This window comes from Poecile atricapillus, chromosome 2 (assembly GCF_030490865.1).
Source record: "Poecile atricapillus isolate bPoeAtr1 chromosome 2, bPoeAtr1.hap1, whole genome shotgun sequence".
Lineage (NCBI taxonomy): Eukaryota > Metazoa > Chordata > Aves > Passeriformes > Paridae > Poecile > Poecile atricapillus.
Window position 1 is genome coordinate 139,416,037 of NC_081250.1, and position 21,639 is coordinate 139,437,675.

Below are 21,639 nucleotides of genomic sequence, written 5' to 3' on the forward strand. Positions count from 1 at the left end.
AGATTAAAACGAATTACCAGTTCTGTCAAGTCCACAGTACCTTAGGAAAAAATCCTATTCTTTCTTTTTTATTATTTTTCTTCTATAAAGCTGAGGTCAAAATATGTATTCTGCTTACTGAGCACATGACTATTACCATCTTTTTCTCACTACCTTTGACTGTCCAGTGTCTTAAAACCAAAAGAAAGTTGCTACTAATATTTGATACACTTAATATGGAAATCATGTTTCATTATGTGGGAAGGTATGTATACAGTTGCATCCTTGCATACTTTAAATCAGAATATACAGTCATAGTTCAAAAAAAATTCTGAAGTACTTCTCTACCTTAAGAATTACTACTTTGAGTCACCTGTCTGAAGATAGCTTTTCACATATACTACTACAAAGGATGCAGCCTGTAGCACTGTTTCCCCTAAAAAACAAATTTCAATTTCATATACCTCTTTAACCAATTACTTGAGGTGTCCTTTCCCAGGACATACTTAACTTCTACATACTCCTGTCTTCCTAACCAGTATGGACAAGCAGGGATTTTACACAAACATGGTTAAAACAATAAAAAAATAGCTCAGGCTATTTTATTCATAACATGAATAAAAAAAGACCAATAGGAAAAAACTAACCGGAAGTTTATTTTGCGTAACAGAAAGGTGTGTCCATACACTGAAAGAGAAATGCAATTTTATTTAATGCTCATAAATTCTAACAGAGACAAAGCCGTGCCTTTATGGGAGCAGTTACTTTTTAGTTTGCCCAGAATTGCCCAACCACCACCAGCAAAACACATATTTAGCTTCAAGCATGGCAACTCAAGCACTACAGGATTACTGGTTTATGATTTCTCGAAGTGACAAGAACAAAAGGGAACATACAAAGAATGTATTTTGACACCTGCATTTTGAGAAGAGTGGGAAGGAAGTCAAGACTTCAACTATTTCCATGGTAAAACTCTGCTCTTCAGCATTTAGAAGAGACAGACAATTTGCAGTGCTTTTAACTCAGTTAAAAGAACTTCATCTCCTTTTTCAACAGCTGCCGCCTGTAAGACCACAGTTCAAAGGACCACAGGGGAAAAAAAGCACAGGAAAGGAACTCACACACCTGAAGAGCTGGAGGAACAAAAGAAGCAAGAATCAATTTTTGCCTTTTGTATAGGGAAATTAAGTGTTGTGATGCTAGACATTCCAAAATTAGCATGAGACAAACTTCAAACATTTCTGCCACAACTACCCAGACATCCCAAGGAAGTTACTTCAATTCTTCTATGCATCAGCTTCTTTAACTGTAAACTAGTGATAGTTTTTACCTCACAGAGAGGTTATGAGGCAATTAACTGATCATAAAGCACACCAAGATCGTCAAATGAAAGGTGCTATGCAAGTGCAGGGTATTAATCTCACACTCCAGGTACAAATCATTCTCTTATCCCACCTTCTACCTAGTGTTGGCAGCTTTACAACCATTAAAACTCTGTGCTACATATGCTGGCTCGGTTCCCTGCAGCAGACATCTTAGACACAGTGCACTTTTGTGGTTCAGCTACCTACACTTTCCTACATAAAACAGGGCATTTGGTTCAAGACATCTGCAGCTTCAGGTACACGGCCCAAACACACAGCCTGCATGCTGGATATAGACTGTGTTTTTCGCTGCAGTACTACAAGATCCATGAAACTCCTGTCAGCTGCATGTAACATATGTTGCTAGATACCATCTAATGAGCATATAAACTGAAACGTAGAAGCAGCAAAAGGACCACCAGCCACCCCTGTAAATTTAAGTTTTAATTGCATTTTTAGAAACATGCATTGGTTCTATTACCGGTTAGAATGCTTACACTTCATTCATCATAATGTCATTTAAATAATATATTAGATGGAGAGTTCCTTCTAAATTAGTAAAACCATTTTAAGTTTGGAACAGGCAGTAACATAAACACTGGAAAAATTCACACTCAAGATCACCAGTGATACAGATCCAGCAGAGGCAGCAAAAAGGACAGTGCAGCAAGGAGATAGTGCTTTTATCAGCCTAGTCTGCAAGTCAGAAGATCAAGTAGAAAAAGGGTTTACAAGCAGGAAGTGCAGAGGAAAAAGAGCAGCAGTGCAAGCAAGGGCAGATCTGTTCCATGTTAACAGGACAAGCTGGGGGAAGGAAAGAAAAAGATCAAGGCAGTAGACAGGAGAACTATAAATCAAACCCTCATGCCATAATCTGGGCAGGGAATGGGAGAGACTTTAAAAAAGAGGCGACAGTACAAATTGATTTACCACTGAGTGATATTACATACAAAAATATGGAATGAGACACCAAACACTTTAGAAAGCTAAAGAAAATACAGCATTTGCAAGGTTCCAGATAGAACAGAAGAGCAGTTTTGGAGTCCGCATGTGTGGATGACATGATGACAACAAAGCCATTTCAAAGATAGCCTGGGACACTACGAAGGAAATGCAAAACAAACTATAATGATGATCAAAGTTACACAGCACTGGCTAAATCCACTTTAGTGTTGCATCCACTATAGCTGCAAGTTATGATTTACTAGTATAAACAAAATTTTTTTTTCCCTTCCACAGCTCAGAAGTGCTTTGCAGTTGCCCAAGCCTGAAACCAACATCCCTTTCCATTCTTTTCTTTCAAGTCTCTTTTGAGTAATTTTCACTTTGCACAGAGCCAATAGCAATAGCATTTTATAGATGTTCAGTGCACTATACACCTCTCTTCTACACAGAGACAAAAAGAAGTACACATATACCTTTACACAAGTTCTGACAAGAGGAAAGCATTGTGGGGAGAAAAATATCAACAGGACTTCTACACAGTTAATTATTTTTAAATTAATATACTACTGATGTGTTTAAAAACCCCTGATCAAGTATGCTCTTTGCTATATTAATGTATATGTTCATGCTATATTAATTCTCTACCTACATAACAAAAAGCAGGGGGACCAGGGTGGTCTTAAGTTGTAAGAGTTTGAATGTATATATAGACAAAACATATTTAGCATTAGTAAATAAATTTAATGAGACTTCTAGTTAGTCATCCATGTCAACAATTCTTTTATCACTTTTGGCCACAACTTGATGAAATGAGAATCACCAAGAAGGTGTATTATTTTACCACTTGATAGAATATGCTGAGTTGGAAGGGACCAACAAGGATCATCCAGTCAACTCCTGACCGTGCACAGCACATCACCAAGAGCCCCACCATGGGCCTCAGAGTATCGTCCAAACACTTCTCAAACTCTGTCAGTGCTGTCACCACTTCCCTGGGGAGTCTGTTCGGGTGCCCACACACCCTCTGGATGAACAATTTTTTTCCTGATATCCAACCTAAGCCTCCCCTGACACAACATCAGGCTGTTCCTTCGGGTCCTACCATTGGTCACCAAAGAAAAGAGATCAAGGTCTGGCCCTCTCCTCCTCATGAGGAACTTGTGGCCTGCAATGAAGTCTCTCAGTCTCCTCCAAGCTAAGTGATCTCATCTGCTCCTCATATGGCTTCCCCTCAAAGCCCTTCAATGCTTTCTTCGCCCTCCTTTGGGAACTATTTCTCTAATAGTTTAATATCTTTCTCATATTTTGTCACCCAGAACTGCATGCAAGACTAAAGGCTAGGCCACCCCAGTGCAGAGCAGAGCAGGACAATCCCCTCCCTTGCCCAGCTGGTGATGCTCGATGTCCCTCCCGACATTTTTGCCCTCCTGGCTGCCAGGGCACTGCTGGCTCGTGGTCATCCTTCCATCGACCTGGACCCCCCAAGTCCCTTTCCATGGCACTGCTCTCCAGCCTCTCATTCCCCAGTCTTCCTGTACATTCATGGATGCCCCATGCCAGGTGAAGAATCTGACACTTTCCCTTACTGAACTTCATATTGTCTGGGATTGCTCACTCCTCTGATTTCTCCAGGTCTCTCTGCAGGACCTCCCTGCCTTCAAGGGAGTCAATGGCTCCTCCCAGTTTTGTATCATCGGCAAACTTGCTCAGTGTCCCTTGCAGTCCTGTGTCCAAGTCATGTATGAAGATGTTGAACAGCACAGAGCCCAAGATGAAGCCCTGCAGAACCCCACGAGTGACAGGTTGCCAGTCTGATGTCACCTCATTTCCTATAACCCTTTGTGCCTGACCCATCAGCCACTTGCTCACCCATCCCATGATGTGTTTATCCAGCTGTGTGCTGGACATTTTGTCCAGAAGGATCCTCTGAGAGACAGGAAACCAGAAGCTTTACTGGAATCCAAAAAGATTACATCATCTGGCTTCCCTTAATCCACTAGGTGGGTTACCTTGACATGAAAGGAAATCAGGTTTCATATCAGGACTTTCCTCTCATGAAGCCATGCTGCACGTGACCTATATTACATTGTCTTTCAGGTGTTTTTCAGTACTTTTCAGAATAACATTTTCCTTAATTTTGCTAGGCACTGAAGTGACACTGAGAGGCCTGTAGTTTCTGGGCTCCTCCCTGAAAACTGGGATAATGTTATCCAGCTTCCAGTTAGCTGGGACGTCTTTGGATTCCCAAGACAGCTCAAAAATCAAGAGAGGTTCGGCAATGACATCAGCCAGGTCCGTGGGAATCTTTGGATGAATCTCACCAGGCCCTACAGATTTGTAGGGATACAGCTGGAGCAAAGCCTGCACAGTTTCGGGGTCAACTAAGAGTTGGTCATTCCCTCAGTCATGGTCCTCCAGCCCAGGGCACCCTTTGGAGCCTCCTCATTGTTGAAGACACAAGCAAAGAATACATTAAACACCTCTGCCGTGTGTCACCCTGTTTGTGAGGTGACCATCCTCACCTGTAACAGGACAATTTTATTTCTACACTGCCTTTTGCCACTTACAGATTTAAAAAACTCTTCTAATTGCGCCCCACAGCTCTGCCCAGCTTCAACTCTAACTGAGCTTTGGTCACACAAATTCTCTCCTTACAGAAGCAAGCAGCACCTCTGCATTCTTCCCATGTGCTTCCAGTGGGTATGCACCTTCCTTTTTTACCTTATTTCCAAGAGAAGACACCTGCTTAGCCAAGCTGGCCTTCTGTCTCCCCTGCCTGATTTCCAACATTTGAGAATTGCCTGCTCCTGTGCCCTTAGGAGGTGATGTTTAAAATGTGACCAGCAGTGACAGACCTCAGCACCTGCAAAAACATTTTCCCAGGGGACTCACTAATTCCCTGAGCAGCCTGAAGTCTGCTCTCCTCATGTCCAGAGCTGGGGTTTTGCTGGCATTTTTCTTCCTGTCAACAGAGATTTTAAACTTTATCACTTTGTGGTCATATGTGGCCAAAACAGCCACCAATCTCCACTTTGCTCATGAGATTCACTCTGTTGACAAGCAGCAAATCAAGGAGGGAATCTCTCAGTCACTCCCTTATGGCCTCTTCCATAAAGCTGTCATCCAGGTTTTTTAGGAATCTTCTGGCACAGGTTGTACCAGCTGTGTGATGCTCTCAGTTAATTTCTGGCAAGTTAAAGCCCTCCACAAGGACAAGGGCAGTTGACTTGGAAGTGTCCCTTAGTTCCCCAAAGAAAAAATTAATCAGCATCATCACCCTGGTTGAGAGGTCTATAGCAGACTCCTGCAATGACATCTACATTATCTGTTTGCCCCTTGATTCTCACAGGGACTCTCAACTGTGCCATTGCCAACTGTGAGCTCTACACATTTGAACCTTTCTATTATGTACAATGGCAACCCCTACCCTCTTCTGTCCTGCCTGTCATTCCTGAAGAGCCTGTAACCATCCAACAGGGCACTCCAGACATAGGACTTATCCCATCAGGTTTCACTTATACCAGTAATGTCAAATTTCTGGGACTGGGACAAAGCCTGAAGCTCTTCTTGTTTGTTCTTCACGTTGCATATATTAGCGTAGAAACATTATGGGTGTAGCCATAGACAACACTTGGTAAAGCAGATTCAGGGATCCCCCTTTCCTCAAGTTTTGGCACACAGTCCAATTACTCATCACTGGCAAGCCTCATTTGTTCCTTTCTCCCTTCCTAGCTAGCTTAAAGCTCTAACAATGAGCCTTGTTAGCTCCTGTGCTAGAGCTCTTTTTCCCCTTTGAGATAGATGCATCCTGTCAGGGGTTAGACTGGGTGTCAAGTAGATCATCCCGCAGTCAAAAATCCCAACATTTCTGCACTGACACCAACCTCAGAGCCAAGCATAGACCTGATGGATCTCCCTATTCCTACCAATATTATTCCTTGTTACTAGAAGAATCAAGGAAATCACTACCCGCACTCCTGATCCTTCTACCAATCGCCCCAGGGTTCTGAAGTCTCTTTCAATTGCCCTCAGACTTCTCTATTATTTCGTCACACCAGCTTGAACAACCAAGTGGAAAGTAATCACAGGGCTTTATTAGACTGGAAAGTTTTCCAGTAATGTCCCTTACCCAAGCCCCTGGGAGACAGCAGACTTCCCTGTGAGTAGTGTCCACTCAGCACATTGGGCCCTTTGTTCCCCTTAGAAAGGAGTCTCCTATTGCAACTACCCCACTTCTGTTAACAGAGGAGGTCGTGATGCAGGGTAGAGGTGGTGCTGCTTTAGGAGGCACACTATCCTGGAAACACCATCGCTCACCTCATCCGTTGTCTGGCTTCGTAGCTCGAGAGCCTCACACCTTTGCAGAAGGTGTCAGTCCTACTTGTCAAATTCCAAGGAGGAACCTTCCTCCTGCTACGTGCAGTGACCTGCTTCCAGTCTTCATTGTGAACAGACCCTTGACTAACAGTCCCTTGACTAATTACCCTGCAAGGTTCTGAATCCACCTGCTTTTCCTCTACAATGAAGGTTTAAGACTCCCGAGAGTCTTGAGACTATAGTGTCTCTGAAAAGAACCGGTCAATCTCTTGCTCCTTTGCTGAAATACCACGTAGCCTTCACTTCCTCCTGCAGCTCCTTCACCAGGTGGTGACACAGCTCTTAAACCACAGCACACCTTCTGCAAAAGAACTGTTGGTCCCGGCCTTGGGGAGAGGTATCAGGCACTCTCAGCAACCTGTGATCTGGAGAGCCGCAGTAACAGTAACTGTTAGCTGTAATTTTCAAAAACACAGGGATAGGTCTTTACCTGAGCCAAGGATCTCCAATACCATAATAAAAGCAAAAAAGTCTGCTTGAGCTGAAGGCCCAGAACATTAGTAACACCTATTCTAAAAATTGCCTATCCAAAAATGCCCTCTTAGAAGTGATAACCACTATTTTTATCCAAATTTACAATAAACAAATAATTTTATCAATGTATATGTGTTTCCACACCTAAAACATACATATTTGGCTGAAAGAAGTATGGTGGAAGTAACTTAATGAGTTAATGGGGATTGGGAATGTACATTAATATTTTTGATACTTGAATATAAAATCTGACCACTAACATTTGCTTCTTTTTGCCAATACCTCTTTAACATTAAGTAGAGTGCCACATTTGAGACCCAATCCAGACAGAAATAAATTCATCAATGAGAGAGAGCCAAAAGTCTCTTAAACACACAGGCTAGGTCCAGGTAACCCCAGGTAGTGACCATCCGTCCCCATTTCTATGGCACTTCCCAGTTCACACCTGTCCAAGCAAGGGCTTGGCTACAGATCTGGCTGGAGCTGCTGCTGGCGTAAGGCGCGCGAGCAGGACCACAGCCCGGAGCAGCACCAGGTACACACAGCTGGGCACAGAGGAGTGACAGGACTCCAGTCCACCAAGCCAGGCCAGCATCTCCTGTGGACACTTAACCTTTGAAAGTGAGTAAAAGCATAATGACACAATGATGAGAACTTCTGAAGCAAGGAAAAACATGTGAATGCATGTGCATGGCCTGAAAATGCAGACCTACTGCCATTTCAACTGCGATTGTAGCACTTCCATGAATGCAAAAAAAAAAAAAAAAAAAAACAGTGACCAAAGTTATTAAAAAAATTATCTTAATTATTAAACATTATTTGTTCTGAAAGAGAAAATGCACACTAATGAAACAGTTACTTGCACATATTTAATGAATTTTAATATTAACACTATAATTGCTAAAAAATATCAAGAAAAAACAGATTTTCCAATATATATGGAAGCTTTAACTTTTGCATGCAATTTAGAAACAGAAAGAAAAACAAACACCAATATCAGACCAATATTTAAAAATAGGGAGGATTTCCTCTATTTCCCCCAAATTTTCCCTATTTCCTATTAAAATTACCTGTTCTTATTTTATAAAGGAGTAGATCTTAAAAGACATTTGGGCATCAGACATTCACATCAACTACTTTCCTTTAAGTTAGAAAGGAAAAAATTGCAACACATAAAACTCAGTAAAGTGCCAAATAATTAAAAGTAAAATATTATTTCTTCTTTATACTACTCTGACATACTTGAACTACAACAGTTGAGATGTTTTCGTGCAAATGTTGGGTTTCCATTTCATAACTGTACATATTTCCAATGAAATCAAACCACCTTCACATCAGCCCTTGCACAAATGAAGACTTCCACATATAGGAGGAGAGTGTATGGAAAATATTACTAAACTAGTTGATCAAATTACAGTAGTTGAAATGCATCAGTTTCAGTAATTTAAAAGTCTCTTTAAAATTCAGGATAAATAGGATATCAAAATCATAGGGACACAGCTAAAAGTCATCTGATAGCCGTTTCCTCCCATTATACACTGTTTGCAGCAAACATCTGGCTAATGTATCCTTCACGACCTCCCCAAACTTCCACACAACCTGCCCTACTATACCACTACTCTTATGGTGTTTCTCCTTATGATTCACTCTTAATTCAAGTTAAACCCACTGCTTCTTCTTACAACCATCTGGAACAGAGGAAAAAAACTTGGGCAAAACCATTTTTCTTTACAGAGGTTAAATCAAACGGCCCTTCACCCTCTCTACACTGAAGAAATCAAAAGCACACAACAGAAACAATCCCAATTAAGAACTACCATCACCATTACTATAAAACACTAGCTGTTACGTACTAGCTGTAATACTAAAAAAGGGGGGAAAGGCAGGGGAGAAGGAATTTTCAGCAGCAGATAACTCAGCAACAAAAGCAGGGTTGTCTGAAGCTCAATAATATGCTCAAGTATCCATGACCAAACCAATACCAACATACACCAAATGAGCAGCTCTCCTACTTCTGCCAATCAGCAAAGCCTCAAAGAGCTATAACCTATGCAACCTGTATACAGTGATGGCTTTATTTCATATCTGCAGAACTCTTATCAAAATTTTATCAATAGAAAATATAAAAACAGATCTTTCCCCTATTTAAGTTATTAAATTGGATCAGATTTTATTAATTTATTAACAAGAATGAGCAGGATCAGAGGCCTGGACCCAAGTGCTCCTTCTTTTGTGTTGAATTGCCATTTAAATGCAAGAAGAAAAAGCAAAGGGAAATCTTAAGGAGCATGTCTGCATTGTAAGAAGGGCTGTGCTAAGAACCCTAGGCTGGACCTAGAGTCAGTAGAAGTGCATTATAGAGCTGTGCACCAGGCCTACAGCCATGCCTCCTTGCGACACCAGCTCCAAAGGGACACCACTGCACCACACCAGCACACACACGGCCTTACTGACGTCTGCCCTGATCCCCCATCCACGATGACAGCACCCCATTCCATGCAAACTCCTCTGTCTGCTGCCAGCGAGCCTCAGTTATTACCACTCTCCCCATGGCATGATGTGTCCCACATCTGCTGGAAGTCATCTACTGCTCTTTCAGATTACAGGTCTTGTTAAACAGGTGCTTTTGTTCCCAAGTTGAACTAGCATCTCTCCCATACCAGTTCCCCATGTGAGTACTGTCTTGATTTTTGCAATTCTTCTGTGTGTTGTGTCAGATTAAAATCTAAATCACAGTGATGACAAGGAACATTGATGTTGTAAACAGACACCTCTTTAAATAAAGTTGTGATCAAAGCATCGAGTAGCCCAATAAAACCCAGGTGGTTCTAGCTTATCGTATGCCGTACTCATTATTTCAAGTGTCCCATTTACTAGATTTCCAGGTGTCAACAAAAGGTTTGTGCCAGTTCTTTCATTTCTGGATCTGTTTATATATCTGGTGCCTTTTGATAAGAAGGTCTAATATTAAAAAAAAAAAAAAAAGTTAAAAAAATACCCATTTTAAAATCAGGCATTTTGCCACAGTTGGCAAAACCACAGAAACCAGTGTGTCTTTGTATTATTCACCATCTACACAAAGCTTAGCTAATTACAGAGAAATACCAAATGACTCATGTTTGCCATCATTTTCTGTGGGCCAATATATTTACCCAAAAAAGTCCAAAAAGTTTTTACATTTTTTGTTAACTTTAAGAGACTTAATCTGCAAGTTTCATATAAAAACACAGTCAAAATTTTTAATTACTTATGGATGTTGTTACCTTTAAAATTACTATAAGCTCTGACAGCAAGAAAGCAAAGAGAAAAAAAGCTGATTTGACATTTATTCTTCATTTAACTTTGGGCTTTATGTGTCCGAATATATCAATTAATTTTTCACTTGAAACATCATTACAAGAAAAATGCCTTGGAATATTTGGTCAGGTATCATACAATGGAGCACTGTGAATAGCAGGAACCTTTTTTTCCAATGTCATTTAAAAAAGTAAAACCAAGAGCTCAAATTTCTACATTTGAGGATAGAGGGATGTTTTGTTTTTAATTCTACACCATTCCATCAAAGTAGAATTTTACAAGGCGCTTCCTCATCCCTCACCGTATTATTCATCATTTAAAGGAGTATCTTGCTTCCCCTCCAAGCACATTATTTTCTGACCCACTATTTCAATTTATTTTCATACAAAAGAGACAAAATTTTTGCATGGAAATCAGGTTTAGAGGTCTAACATTTCTAAAATGCCATGGCATTTCACCTTCCAAACCCCCACTTGCCTTTCAGTTACAACTGAAATTTCAGTTTCCAAATTAGCCAGGTAGAGAGTAGAATATTGCCAACAATATTCTACTGCAAGCCATTAAGAACTGGACACCTAAACTCCTGTGCTGTTTCTAAAATGTTTGAGCAAGTATGTGTTTGTATAATGTTCAGGACACTCAGAGCCAGCTGACGCCTCTGGGCATGAGCACAGTAAAGCATAAATCAGGTCACGCTTCCTAGTTTGAGAGCTACACAGCTTTCAGGGTGGAAGCACTAACCTCATTCCAATTTACATCTAAACATTTCTTACTCCCACTCCTTATTCCATCTCCTCAGCATTCCTCATATCTTCAACACTTGGTGCCTATTGGAAACCATCACTGCCTCCAAGTCTAGTAAATTGACCAATCCCAAACCCATCCTCAACTGTCCTTTCCTCTACTCTTCCATCAGTAACACACCACCAAATTAATTTGACACTGAACTAATCTAAAAAGAAAGCACGTGGCAGAATGAAACTATACATTAAAAAACATAGGTATATATATGTATACATATACATGTTTGCAGGCGGACATTTCAATTAACATTTTTTGAGTTTGCAATTATTTTTTCTGAGGAGAACTGTCATATTTGGTCTAGTTCCTGAACAGCTGGTGTTGCACCCTTGTCTCTCATACATGTTGGGAGGTATGTAACTACATATGACAGCAACATATCAAGTCTACACAAATCATTCTCAGTAGAACTGAAATAACAAAAGCGAAAATTCTGCCCTTGTATCTTTAGTTACTCCTTGTAGGACTGAGGACAGTGTTTCTCAGCTACACGAACCACTAGGCTCAGGGGACGAAGACCTTCAGAATTTCCTGAGTAACAAAGACCTCCATTTTTACAAATGCCTGCTGTTCTACTATGTGAGAAAGGCTTTTGAGCCTCAGTGTGTACCAGGAGTGGCACCCAGTGTCCAAACTGCATCCTTACAACAGCGTCTTCAGTTCCCTTCTCAGTCTTCCCTTGTTCCTTTCTCCCAGGCTGCAGTTACAGAAAATCAGCAGCTCTCTGCTTAAACTGTACATATACCCTGAGTAGTTTACTTACACTTTTTGCCAAACTGTTTAAATCAACTGTGCATAGATGAATGAAATTTTCAACTATTCAATGTGGAGAACAACTATTAAGTTTAGTAAAATACTTCAATTAAGCCATACAGATACAGATTTAAACTCCGAATGAAATCAACATTTGCGTAAACTATGGGCTTTCAACTACACTTAACAACTGACTTCACAGTCCCAGGCTGATTTATTCTCGATCACTGTCACTGCTTTAATAGTCCAAACCAGTCTTCCTAAACATGTTTTGTTAGAACAGAAGTAAAAATTACTAAAATAATTGAAAAAAAAAAAAAAACCAAAACAAAACAACAGAGCAACAACAAACAATTTTCATGTTTTGCAGCTATGCAGGATTTTAAAGATCATCTACTGTGCTTGGCTAAAACAACTGAGTAAAAATGAGAGTAACAGATGTACAAAATAAAATTGTTTTGTTCTTCCCAAAATTGATCAGAGGGCTAACACTTACTTAGAAACATGATTCAACACTTGGAGTAAGTTATAAAGAAAGCTTCCCCCAAATTGCTTCAAAAGTTACGATTTCTAGCTTTGTTTTCTTTCACTATCACAGAGTGGCAGAAAACAGATCAAGATAAAACAATTATAACAGTTATGCTAAAGCATTAAACAGCTTTTATTCTATCTGTAGGTAAGAGCACAGTATGGAGCAATGGAGCAATACAAATTGGTAAAAAGGAAAAGAAGAATAAGTGGGAAAAAAAAAGAGAAGAAGATAGGGAAAGGGAAAAAAAAAAGTATTTCCATTTACATATGAAAATCAATATCCTTTTCATGTGGTCAGTTTTCCTGTTTCACTAATACCAAAACTTAACCCCCACCATAACATCTCTCCCCTCAAACAATGAAGCACAGCACTATCTGCTTCACATGTGCAAGCTGCAAGAACATTACATGCACCTCTTCAGGAGTCAAATGCCTTGCAGCTAAATGAAATTCTGAGTTCATTAAAACCTAAAAGATTAGATCTCAGCTCTACTGCAAATATCTCCAAAGAAGCTTTTGTTTCTCAACCAAAGACACACAACTGGCACTATTTAACAGTTTATCGAGAATTTCAAAATACTGATGTTCAGTGTCTGTAGTTCCTCCCTTACCCTTCCGATTTCTCTGCTGCATAAAACACTATAAAATCTGCAATACACACCACACGGATCAGGTTTTTATATATAAATATACAGATATATATATACACACACACAGATACTGAATAACATGTTAAAATCCTTAAATTACTTCCCTGGTAAGATTTATTTTGTTTCAACGAGACTTCAACTTGCAAAAACACGCACACATTGCACAGCAAATGCATCTCTTGTTAGGTGCCTAATATGGCCAAGGAAACCATTTTGATTATTCTGTGCCCGCTTATGCATTGTCCTACGAAACAATAAGATAGAACAGCAAGAAACTAGCAATTAAGAGGGTCTAAATGCACATCGGGAATCACTAAAATCCACGCTACCCTAGTCAGGAACAATATGACTGATGAATAGGCCATATTATATTAGGATTGTTAGCAAGTGTTAAAAAATTATCCTTAGCAGATGTCCCTTATGACCTAAATATATCACACAAAGAACATGCCTGGCTTGTTTTCTAAAAAAGTTTTAAGAAATCTCTCCAATTTTATTACTGACTAGAGCTTCGTATGTCTGCATGTTGGCTATAAATATGTACAGAGGATTTATCACACTAAACTTACAAAAACGTATATATATTTTACTGTAAACAACTTCTTTTCATGTATATTTTTCTACTGCATGAATTTATGCTGTACTGAAGCACGTAATCCAGTAAAAGAAATCAAATTGTATTCAGCACAGTCAAACAAAAGACAAGCTGCATACTACAGCAACTTATTGACCAACACACCATAAACCAAAACAGAGTAAATTTCTTCAGTTAGATGGGTAAGAGCCTTATCTGCAATAAATACATTTTGTGGATGCAGTCAACACAGAATTATATGAATTTAAGCTACTATACACTATTACATGTGCAACTATGCACACCCTGTTCATCTTCACTAGAGTTTTAAAGAAGTACTTACTTTCTTAAATTTTGCTGATATTAAGATTCCATATACTTATATATACCTTCAAACTACAGAGAGAAGCAAGATTTGCTCAGTTTGAGCTTTCTCAGTTTCTCCCTATATTTTTCACTGCACCACTGGATTTCACAATATATATTAATCATAAACAACTAATGCTAAAATAAAGATTCAAATGTAAACTCTACTAAGGATTTTTCTCTTTCATATCGAAGACTAGTATTTTTCTCGAACATCTTTAAAGTTCTATAATTTTTATGAAAAAAATATCTTATATCTCTTTAGCTCCACTGCTGCAGTGGGTTTCCCGCCAGCAAAATGGATTTAGAGTCTGTTCCTCAAGTATTTAATTCCAAATTCAGTCCTGAACCTTGGGCCAGCTTCTTGTCTCTGCCTTTCTATCAATAAAATAAATGTGAACAAAAGAGGTGCTACTTAGGTTTCATGTGTAGTATACCTTGAGTATGGAATATTTTCTTAGAGAATAATGCTACATAATTTTTCCACATTATGCAGTTGATAAATCCATAAAATATTATTGAATAAAAAATAAAAATGAAAATTATTTTTCATAATTTGCTGCTACTATTTATTTTAATCAGTTTCTATTACCTTTCACACAGATGCATTGATTTGAACTGTTTTTCGATAGAACTATAGGTATTTCCTTAATTTTAGCTCTCAGAAAAAAAAAAATAGGGGATTTGTTCATTTTGCTGCACGTTCCTTCAGCTCCCTCAAGTTTATTACAGCATTCTTTGGGAAAGGAAATGGCTAAATACTTGCATTAGTAAAAAAGGAAAAGAGGGGGAATGGAAAGAAGTAATAAGAAAGTGTTAAAAGAACTCTCTCTTCCTCTTGGTCCAATCCCACTGGGAAAAGAACAGATGAGCAGAGTCCAAGTGTATGGCAAAGGCTGAGGGGAACCACAAGGTCCACAAATAACTGGTCCCTTAAGAAAGGACATGCTACAGACTGAAGCAAGACATGCAAAAAGCACAGAGTGTGATCCAGGCAGTCCAATTGAAAACAGCCACTGCACCACATTGTCCAGGACCGAGGAATAATAATCAAGGATGAAGAAGTTGAAAGATTTTAGCAGAAATGACAATGCTGTCTTCACAAGGTTTGGGCTTCCTTCTGGATGAAGCTTTAGTTCCTTCAAACACAGAGGTTGACACAAGAGTAGATATTAAGTCTGTGTACAGATATATAAACACACACACACACTTTCATTATTTAATTGGTTCTCTGCTTCTGTGTTTTTTCGTATCTTTAGTCAAAGTTGAGCTGATTGTATTAGCACCAAAAAAAAATACAGAATGGCTCATTTGTAATGTTTTACCAAAATTGAAGGTAAAAAACCTGGGCTTTCATATTGCTGACCATATAAAAATGAATGAGTTTGTGCAAGTCTTGCAAAATTATATGAAAACATCCATATAACAAACTAAATTACTGTATATCATGATTTTAAATAAAGAATACAGCTAAGATAGAACACAAGCTATGAAGTAAAAACTCCTGGCTTCAAGATGAAATCCTCCATATAACGAAATGTTTAAATGCATAGCTGAGTTGGATACAATTTCCCAGCTCATTCTAATGCTGCTAAAAAATGGCTACATCTAACTACCTAGCTCTTAAAACAGACACTTCTCTAAATAAATTTCAGGCTAAATAAGTGAATATTCTTAAACACAATTTTCAGTAAAGTACAGCATGGAAGTTTATTAAGTATTATAATAATATCCCTGCAATTGCGAATCGTGAAAAAAAAAAAATCCAACAATCTATGACAGATTTTTAGGCTAGGCTTTCCTGTTTAAAATTGCTCAAGGAAAAATGGCATTAAATATATTTTGTTAAAAAAAAAAAAAAAAAAAGGCTAACAGCTAGTAGAACATTTTGCATTTTAAATCAAATTACACTAACTTCTTTTGCAGCAAAATTTCAATGGAACCTGATTTAAATAAAACTTTAATATGCATGGTACTTTAAAGAGCAAAATTATTTCTCTTTTTTGATACAAAATTAGATGTTGAACAGAAGGATTAACCTACTGCTTTAAAGCATTGCCCCTACAGTAAAAATCAACTTGAAAATCCAGAAATGCAGTAAACAAAGCATTTCAGGCAGTTTGTCCAATACCGTCAGAAAAGAAATTGCTGATACGCAATTTTTAAGTCTACACAGTCCGGTAGAATAAATCCCCTTAAACAAGGGGAGCCAAGGAGTTCCATCACAAGTGCTGCCTCTTCTTTCTTAGTTACGCGTGGTAGAACTGGGAAGCAAAGAAGCAAACCCGCAGCAGAAGCAAGCTCCTGTCCTGCTTTTAGGATACACACATGGAAGTCTGAATCAAATTCTCCCCATCTACACTGAGCCTTAGAGCACGCAGCACATTTTGGCTGATTTAAGAACCGAAAAAACACGGAGTCAGTGCAATGCAGTTTGTAACATATTTTCTGAATTCATTTAGTGTAAAAAATTACATGCGCCGTATCAGATGAAGGTACCGTGTACCCTCGGCTGCTGCAGGCCCCGGGGCTCCGGGCCGGGAGCGCGGCGGGGGCCGGGGCCGTGCGCTGGACACGGGCGCCCTCTGACGGCGGCTGCGCCCGGCGGCCACGGGGGGACACACAGGGACACGGGGGGGACACAAGGGGGGGACACACGGGGGGGACACACGGGGGGGGGGACACACACGGGGGGGGACACACACGGGGGGGGACACACACGGGGGGGGACACACACGGGGGGGGACACACACGGGGGGGGACACACACGGGGGGGGACACACGGGGGGGACACACGGGGGGGACACACACGGGGGGGACACACACGGGGGGGACACACACGGGGGGGACACACACGGGGGGGGGACACACGGGGGGGACACACGCGGGCGCAGGGGAACAAAGGAGCGGGCACGGGGTGGCGGGGGACGACACCCGGACAATTCACTTGCCTCGGGCAAGATAATTAATAGCACTGTTTCTTAGCACTTGTGATAATAAATCCATCCTCTGGCGTACACTGCCGCATGACAGACACGCATCTACACACCCAAGGCATCCACACAGCCCGTACCCGGCAAAGCAGCCTTTCACCGGGATTTCTTCTTTCTTACACATTAAAGACAAAAACCTCCAGTCATTACAGGTAAGTCTGCACAGTATGAAAACTTAGGCAAAACATTTAGCAGGCTGCACGCCTGCTACTCCACTGAACCATCACAAAAACCACGTCAATATTAGCTTCCTTTCAGGAAACAAATCAAGGGCTTGCACTAGAGACAGGTAGAGTACAAAATAATTCAGGTGTGATTAGCAGTTTTATTAAAGAACCTTGAATATGTCTTATTAGATGACAATTAAGCACATAATAACAACATCTTTGTGCATCAGTATATTGGAATATCAGTTCTGGCAATCCACAAAACAAGTATAGAAGATCAGATGAGATTATTTTGAGTGCTTAACAACTGACCATCCATTCTCTGTCATAATCATCTGAATTCCTTAAATAAATTAAATCTTATTGAGCCTGTGTACTATTTCACACATTCATTCACCCAATAAAAGAAAAAAAATATCAAAAAAACAATTTAAAATTCTATATAGTTTCTTACATAGAGAACAAGGTGTAACTTCATAAATGCATGGACAAACCTGACAGGCTTTCACCAGCACTCAGTTGTTCTTGAAAAGTCAACATTTATACAGTACGGCTTTCTTCCTAAATTACAACTGGCCTTACAAAAAACACAGATGAGGAATTCAGATGAACGGACTACAACTGGAACCAGAACCAAGGCTGTAATACAGGAGCTTTTGGGTCATCTCTTCCTGTGCTTACTTAAATAATACTCAAATTTCATATAACCTGATTTCTTTATTTCATAAACATTCCATTTTCTTACAGTAAAAGACAACAGACATGAGCTACAGCTGTAATACTTGAAGAGACTAAACCTATACAAACAAACAGACAAAAAAAAAGACGCAAAAATTGCATCTGCCTATTCAGAACATAGTTACAGTCACTGCATGTTCAAGGTCTGTCATGCAACAATACAAAAGAAATACAAGATGATAAATACAATGATAAAACCTTTGATTTAAAATGGGAATAAAACAAGAAAAACTGACAAAATCTAGGCTGGACAGAAGTCTTTACAGAAAGGAGATGAACCAACACTGCTGGCGGGCTGTGATTTAATGACACCAGGACTTCTATACCAATGCTAGCAAAAGAAATCAACCCTCACAGAGTCCATTTGGACCCTATTGCAACAAGGCTTATGAAAGGTCTAGAAAATATGTCTTAAGGGAACAGCTGATAGAACTGTGTTTGTTCAGTCTCGAGCAGAGGAGGCTCAGGAGAGACCTCATCATGCCCTACAACCATCTGAAAGAGGGGTGTAGTGCAGGGGAGGCCCGTCTATGCTGCCGTGTCTGCAGTGAGAGGACCAGGGAAATGGTCTTAAACTGAGACAGGGGAGATGCAGATTAGGTGTTAGATTTTTTTTTTTTTTTCCAGTGTTAGGGTTGTCAGGTGCTAGAATACATTGCCCAGGGAGGTGGCAGAGTCACCAGCCCGGGAGGTGTTTAAGAGGTATCTAGATCTGGTCCTGCTGGTGTGTTTCAGGTGTTCCAGTGGTAGTACTGGGCAATGGTTGGACTTGATGATCTTGTAATTTTCTTCCAACCTTGATATTCTGTGATTCTGCCTGAAGCCCTCTGCTTCTGCAAGGACCACAAGTCACAGGTGAGCAAATGGGCAGCACTGCAGGTAAGGCTCAGCAGCTCAAACTGCTGCTGCCCCTGGCCAAATAAAACCCTGAATAAGCACTATTTATGAGCTATGATACCTGTCCACATGCAGCTGCACCTATTTGAGGCTAAAAAATAGTGGGTTTATGGAAATGTTGCACTTTGTTATTTCTAGTTGTTACTGAATGACTACAAAACTAAATTCAACCTAAGGCACAGAAAACCAAAGGTAATAGAATGTTTGATCACTTAGCTGACTTCTAACCTGGAAACCAAAATGAATCTCTCAACTAGCAAAGTAAAAATCATGTTGGGGGATAGGGAGAGAAGGAATCAGCTTTCCTGCTGAAGTATTTCAGAGGGAATCTAATAAAAGAAGAAAAAGTTACAAACATATAGAACTTATTTTGATGTATAATTATATAACTGTCTCAAAAGTTCTGACTGGCATGTTTACCACAGGACTTTATTTATTATCTTAGCTTTGTAACTAAGTTACTAAAATACATCAGACTGAAATAAATCTGTTTCAAAATAATGTCTCACAACATACTGAGTGACAGGAGGAGGTATACTTCATTTTTAACTGTTGGATTTCCAAGAAGGAAATATAAATTTCCTTTAAATGGGGGAAAAAGTTGCTCAGTGTAAAGGACAAAAGATAAAATCAATAAAGTGCAAAGGACTGAACTTAAATGTTGCTTAGAAATAAAATTTATAGACATGAAAAATACATTTATTCATCAGGAAGAACATAAGAGTAAATAAGATAATTAAGATTTTTAGTAAACCTTAGCTGAAAGACAGCAAAACTATGCTCAGACAATGGCTTGGAAGTACCCTAAAGTGAAAGCGCTTCTCAGAAAACTACATTCAGTAAGACAAGCTGGAACACTGCATCATTTCACAGAAGTACCTAAGCCAAAAATCCTTACAGCAGAAATCTGATTTTCCCTAAACAAGACCTGAATCTGTGGGGTGGAAGACATGGGGAAGGGGCGGCAGACGGCACAGGAATAGGGGTTGTACGTGTAGATCACTGAAAGTATCTTCATGAAATTAAACATCAGTGCTTTGAAAAGTGAAGTCAATGCCTATGAGGTTTTAAGTGCACCAGCAATAAGGAAACAATTATGTGAAAAGCAAATGCCTAACCAAAAGCCTGAAGTGCAGCCCTAGAATATCAAACATTCACATTGAAGCATCTTTTGCAGAGGACTCAACAACAATTCTGCAATTTTCCTCCATTAAGTCTCACATCATCAACTAAACTTCACCTAGATTTCTAACAGAGCTGGGTTGAACCCTCTCACCCCCACTAAAAATCTCATGCTACAGCAGGCTAACCTAAGTGTTTAAGACTTTACTGACAAGAAATGTTACCAAAAAAATCACACTTTGCAAAAAGAATCACAGGAAGACAACATTGCAGGAGAAACCTTCTAAGATGAAAAACACCTGTGGAATCACACGTGGTAGACAGCCCACCCAGATTTGCAAGAAGAATTACTTGAAGCTAAAAAAAACCTCTCATATGTTCTGTAGTTTCAGAAATAGTCCAATTCAAGTTGCATTAAAAAATGTTCTTGCACTAAAAGAACAAGTTCAGATAGGTTTTTTTTAAAAAATAATTTTTAAGGAATTCTATAACCGCAGATAGTCAAAATTTGTATTATCTTAGGCATTAGCAGAAAGAAACAAAATGGCACCATAACAAAAGCATAACTACACATATCTGAAGAAATAGTTGTTGTAAGCAAGTTTAAATACATCTTTATCAAACTGATTCTTAAATGTCATGCATACCTATTTCAAGTTCAATTTAAGGATATTTTCATAGCACTCTCAAAAATGTGTTTTATATTAGATCTGCACAGCTTAAAAGAGGAAAACATTCACGTAAATGTGTCTCGCCAATTACCCAACAGTTTATTTGTTCAAATATCACCGGCTTGTACAAAAGCTCAAATTCTCTTAACAACAATCACCTCGAGACCACTAAGGCCTCCATAAGGAAGAAGACAGTGCAACATCGTGCCAACAAAAGAGCACAATGTTAAGTATTATTCTGTGTAATAGCAGCACTGAAGTGCCAAGGCCCTTGTATTTTCCCTCCATGTCTATGGTCCTGTATTAGTGCAAATATATAAAGCCAAATAGGGTACTGAAGTAACACACAAATCTTAGGAGGAAGGAGGTGCCTTGTTTTCTTTGGTTTTTAGCATCATGAATTTTAACATTCTGGCACATAACAAGAGATTTCTCTACTTGAATTATCTGCATCTAGAAGAAAAAAGAATCTTTTGAAGATCTGGCAGGATGCTTGCATATGGAAACACAGCTCCAGGGAAAACAAACAGTGGGCATTTATAAAACATTACTGTTTTTCACATTGGCAAAGCAGAAGACAACTCTGAGGAGTCTAGAAAGACCCAAAGGCTCAAGCTAGCAACCTCAACAGTCATTTTGTTTAAGTTTTCATCTTCCCTAAATTCTACCACATAGGTTAAAGAGCTCAAAAGACCCACACTAAGGGAATGCCGAACACACATGAGCACCTTGCATTTCCTAAATGGTTCAGTCTATTTAACTGTATTTCACTGAGAAGAATAATCTCTGAATCAACATCTCTGTGATCCAGGTAGTACAGGCTAGGGACATGGAAACCAAAATGAAATTCTCCTGAATTGGCTTACAGGGCTCAGCATAGGCAAGCTCCCCTGATCTGGCTGTAGATTCCCCACCACTGCCAGAGGCAGCATCAGCCTCA

The 21,639-nt window shown here is 39.6% G+C and overlaps 1 protein-coding gene across 1 annotated transcript in view; it reads right to left on the reverse strand.

Annotated features, from left to right (window-relative positions):
- The window catches only part of EIF3H (eukaryotic translation initiation factor 3 subunit H), an 85,952-nt gene that overhangs the window by 45,289 nt on the left and 19,024 nt on the right, over nucleotides 1–21,639 (reverse strand). The window lies entirely within an intron of this gene.